Here is a 5,445-nt window from a genome sequence, read left to right as displayed (position 1 = left end):
AAAGAGGGGCTCTGTATCAACCTAGAGGGGTGGGATGAGGAGACAAAGAGAGATGGGAGGGAGTTTCAAAAAGGAGGGGATATATGTATACCTGTGGCTGATTCATTTTGAGGTTTGACAGGAAACAGCAAAATTCTGTAAAGCAATTATCCTTCAATAAAAAATAAATTAATTAAAAAAATGAATCTTCGCCTGTGTCTTTTCAAATTTAATAAATTCACAGCTTGCAATGATGTGCTGCAGGCCAGAATTATTTAAATACTGCCAATCTTACAGCAAACATCACAATAGAATCTTAAAAAATGCTAACACGGTTTCAGGATATGCATAGCCTAGAGGCTGCATCACTGACTAATACAATTTAGACCTTGAAAATTAATGAAATAATATAAAGTACATTAGAAAGGGCTTTAAAATTATTAATAACTTCTGTTACTTTAAGTTTTTAAAATCAAATAGTTTTGGAATTAAATAAAACTTCTTTTATTCTCTTCCCCCCCTTTTGATTTTCCCCTTTACTTTCTATTGAAATCAAAGTAGTTCTTTTTCTGAGGATACTTAACTTCTTATTTTAATGACATTTTAGCCTTCCTCCATCTCCAGTACCAGACCACAGGTTCTTTTTCTTTCTTAGCTTACACCCCTACTGTACTGGTATTTCCTAGGATCACCTCACAGATAAACTACTTGCACTGAATGCTTTAATCAGTACTTCCTTCTGGGGGTACCAGCAGACAAAACAGCTGATATATGAGTGGGGTTCTGGAACTGGATAGCGCTTGACCAGATGGCAACAGTAATTAATGTTTCTGATGGAAGTGTGATGATGACACAGTGCTTGGTATGTTGTAACATCACCATTAGTGAGACCTGTGGTTGACTGTCTTAGGAATACTAGGGAAGATGCACTGTTAATACAGTTTCTCAAGTGATTAAGAGGTAAAGGGGCAATAATCATCATAAAAATTTTGGATTTGGCTGCTTGTTGTTAAATGCCAAAGAAAGAAAATAACTGAGTCGAGTCAGTCAGCTATCAGCTTAAGCTACAGTGTGAAAGCCAGAGGCCTCTGGGGTAGCATTTATAGAGAATCTCACATTCTGAAGCAAGAGGGAAGATGGTACAGAAAATTAGGCCTTGGACCTAATTGTGAGATTAATAGAGTTAGAAGACTGTGTATATGCCACCAATAAAGTCTTCTAGAGTCAAGTCAAGACCCTTAGGGAAGGGCTGAGGCCATAGAGATGCAGCTGTAAGACAGGGATGTTGAGTGGATATGTTGCAGGAAGAGGAACCTCTTCCAGGAACCAAGAGTAGGATGTTGTGTAGCACTTGGAAATGAATTGTCCAAGGAGACACATGTCCTGACAAGCCAAGAAACTTTCCTGGGAAGGGGTTCTCAGGAGGAAAGCAGTGGGGTGAAGGAAACTGGAAGAACTCCTCTGCCATGTGGCTTGCAGTCTCAGGTTTTATGGTGATGGGGTTTGTTTCCAGGTCATCTCTGGCCAATCAGTCTGACTCAAGGTCCTTCCTGGTAGTGTTGCACTGCTCTGCCAATGAGAAGGATTCTGAGAGGTAGTTAGGACTTAAAGGCTGGTGTCTCCTTTTGATCTTTCCTGAATTCTTCTGATTGGTGGTGGCTTGTTAATTTCATGCTCCTTTCCAGGAAGTGCTCATGCAAATCGTTACTGTAGTTCCTGGCCAGGGTGGGCAGTTTCAGTCAGTGTTTCCTCTAACAGATGTACTTGAAAATCTCCAAATCCCAGTTTCCCAATTTTCCAGTTTCCCCCTTCTCCATTGCCTAGACACCATGCAAAGTCCTCATCTGATGCAGCAACCTCATAAGATGACACTTGCCCTCCTTGGATCTGCCTTTACAACTTTCTATTCTAAACCAATAACTAAGATTAGGTCTCAGCATGGGCCAGCTGGAAATTATTATTCATTTTGTGGGAGGAAAAGGGCTTAGTCACCCCCAAACCAAGTCACCCCAAATTAGATCTGGCTAATATATTTTGGCAGAAAGCAAGGTAAAATGTTTTGGAATGGACTTCAAAGTGCTGGAGCTGAGGGACAGAATATAAAGTGGGATAAGTGAGAGTACATTGATTGGGCTTATCCTTCCATGAATCAGGACCTAATGTTCTGACAAGTATGCCTGGAACCATTCCTAATGCACTGCGGGGGTGGTTGGTTCCTTGAAGCTTGTGGAAGAAAAAACAATCTACAATAAGTGAAATTCAGATTCTAGGACTGTCTTAGCTGAGGACTGAGAAAATGATTTAAAAGGCTAATAGGAATGGGTAGAGTGGTGTGGATTAATTATGCAAAACTAGAGAACCCATCAGTTGACTGTTTCCCAGGAGGATCCAGAAGATACTCTCTTCACTAAAGAGAAGAGAAATTGACTAGTCATGGTGTCATACTGGCTGTCCTCTGTAGGCTTGGGTTGATGCTGGGTACCACTTTAGGGCGATGGGCTTCCCTGGTGGCTCAGAGGTTAAAGCATCTGCCTGGAATACAGGAGACCCGGGTTCGATCCCTGGGTTGGGAAGATCCTCTGGAGAAGGAAATGGCAACCCACTCCAGTACTCTTGCCTGGAGAATCCCATGGAGGGAGGAGCCTGGTAGGCTAAAGTCCATGCAGTCGCAAAGAGTCAGACACGACTGAGCGACTTCACACACACACACCACTTTAGGGCTAGAGTTAAGAAACATATGTATATTTTAAGACAACATATTTGATGAACTCATTTTTTTCTCTTTATTTTTTTATTTTCAAACTATGGAAGTGTGATAATGCATTTTTAGAAACCTTAGAATGTATAGAACAAAGTTACATATAGTTACACTATTTGTTATAACTTTTTTGAGTAGGTAAATTAAGACTTTAAGTTGGATTTTCAATATCAGACTCTCAAAAATTAACTGAATGAAAACATAGAAAAGTAGAAGGATATAGTAGACCTGAAAAGCACCATGAAACAACAATTTTCACACAACAGGAGGATACAAATTCTATTCAAGTTCCTATAGACTATAAACTAGAAGACACTGGAACATATCCAGGGCCATAAAATGAAGTGCAGAAATTTCATGGTCTAAAGGTACTGAAATCATACAGAGTTTGTTCTCTTATCACTGTGGATTATGTTAGAAATCAATATCAAAAGATATTTGAAAGTAGTCCTCATATTTTCAAGTGCTATGTGACATTTACCAAGAAAGCTCTTTGACTTAGCCATTGAAAGCCTCAATAAAGTTAGGAGACCAAAAAAAAAACAAAAACAAAAAAAACACAAAAAACCTACAGGGGGTGATTGCAGAGAAGCATTTAAATGAGAAATTAATATCAAAATTGATGCTTTTGAACTGTGATGTTGGACAAGACTCTTGACAGTCCCTTGGACTGCAGATCCAACTTGTCCGTCCTAAAGGAAATCAGTCCTGAATATTCATTGAAAGGACTGATGTTGAAACTGAAACTCCAATATTTTGGCCACCTGATGTGAAGAGCTGACTCACTGGAAAAGACCCTGATTCTGGGAAAGACTGAAGGTGGGAGGAGAAGGGGATGACAGAGGATGAGATGGTTGGATGGCATCACTGACTCAATGGACTTGAGTTTCAGTAAGCTCCGGGAGTGGGTGATGGACAGAGAGGCCTGGTGTGCTGAAGTCCACGGGGATGCAAAGAGTCAGACACGACTGAGTGATTGAACTGAACTGAATATCAAAATGAGGAATTAATATAAAAGATACTTAAGAAACTCCATGTATTTGGAAATTAAATGTGCATTTTTAAATGATGGGTGTATCTGCAAAACCATAACAAGAAAAATAGAAAATATTTTCATGAACTTATTTTGACTCTCCCAACTTAACTATAGGACTAAGATTCTTTTCTTTATTCCTACATTATTTACATCTGTATCTACTTTCTTTCACGTTAAATTCTCAACAACATTAAAGTTAATTTGTTTTAACCCACAGTACACACAAAATAGTCTCAGAGTAACAATATCAATACTACCAACAAGAATATGGTAAATGGCTATAGCTTAATATGTTTTTGTAGTTCTTAAAACCTTTGGATAATTTAGTACTAGTTTTGTTTTCAAATCACATGAAGTAGTTACTCTCTGTGTGGTTATAATACAAAATCAATATGCAGTTAAGTTCATTTGCTTCATTTAGTTTTCTATTTTTAGAAATTGTTTAAAAAATTGTTAATAATTATGTAACATTTGTATATATTTCCTAAATCAAATCCAAAAAACAATACTTAGTTAAAAAAACCTAATTTTTGTCTCAGAATCCTCCACTCTGTCATCCTCTTGTGTCTGTGGGTGAATTTTGGAAACAATTTTGATTTCTCCTCCCAGTTTTTAAACATAAGAAAAATGTATTTATATTCATCTTTTGCCTTCTTTTGCTAATATGCTTTATACCTTTTTCCTTCCCACCTTACTTAACAGATACTAAAGATTGCTTCATAGGATGATATAAAGATATTTCACATAACTTTAAAAAATTAATTCATTTATTTTAATTGGGTCTCATAACTGTTCCCAACTGCATATGACAGCTTTGGGTAAATGTACCATTTATCAACTCTCCAGGGCACTGCCTGAATAGCTTAACTGGTAGAGCATCAGGCTTTTAACCTGAGGATCCAGGGTTCAAGTCCCTGTTCAGGCAGCATGGTTCCCTTTGAGGGCTTCCCTGGTAGCTCAGATGTAAAGAATCTGCCTGCAATGCTAGGCAGTTGGGTTTGATTGCTGGGTTGAGAAGATCCCCTGGAGAAGGGATGGCTACCCAGTTCCATGGAGAGATGAGCCTGGTTACAGGGCTATAGTCTAAGGGGTTAGTTGCTCTGCTGCGTCTGACTCTGTGACCCCATGGACTGCAGCTCACCAGACTCTGCTGTCCATAAGGCTGCAGTCTATGGGACCTCAAAGAGTCAGACATGACTGAGTGACCAACACTTTCACTTTCAGGGTACTGCAGCCAGGCCTCAGATGCACTCTTCAGTTCAGTTCAGTCGCTTATTTGTGTCCGACTCTTTGCAACCCTATGGACTGCAGCACACTAGGCTTCCCTATCCATCACCAACTCCCGAAGCTTGCTAAAAACGCATGTACATTCAGTCTGTGATGCTATCCAACCATCTCATCCTCTGTCCTTCCTTTCTCCTCCCACCTTCAATCTTTCGCAGCATCAGGGTCTTTTCAAATGAGTCAGTTCTTCACATTAGGTGGCCAAAGTATTGGAGTTTCAACTTCAGTATCAGTCCTTCTGATGAACATTCAAGACTGATTTCCTTTAGGATGGACTGGTTGGATCTCCTTGCAGTCCAAGGGACTCTCAAGAGTCTTCTCCAACACCACAGTTCAAAAGCATCAATTCTTCGACGCTAAGCTTTCTTTGTAGTCCAACTCTCACATC

General features: G+C 39.4%; 1 non-coding gene across 1 annotated transcript; it reads left to right on the top strand.

Annotated features, from left to right (window-relative positions):
- On the top strand, positions 4,626-4,698 carry TRNAK-UUU. The gene has a single exon. It is a non-coding gene; the product is annotated as a tRNA-Lys (tRNA).

Source organism: Capra hircus, chromosome 5 (assembly GCF_001704415.2).
Source record: "Capra hircus breed San Clemente chromosome 5, ASM170441v1, whole genome shotgun sequence".
Classification (NCBI taxonomy): Eukaryota; Metazoa; Chordata; class Mammalia; order Artiodactyla; family Bovidae; genus Capra; species Capra hircus.
The sequence above is the reverse complement of the archived record's forward strand: the minus strand, read 5'-3'. Positions and strand labels throughout refer to the sequence as shown.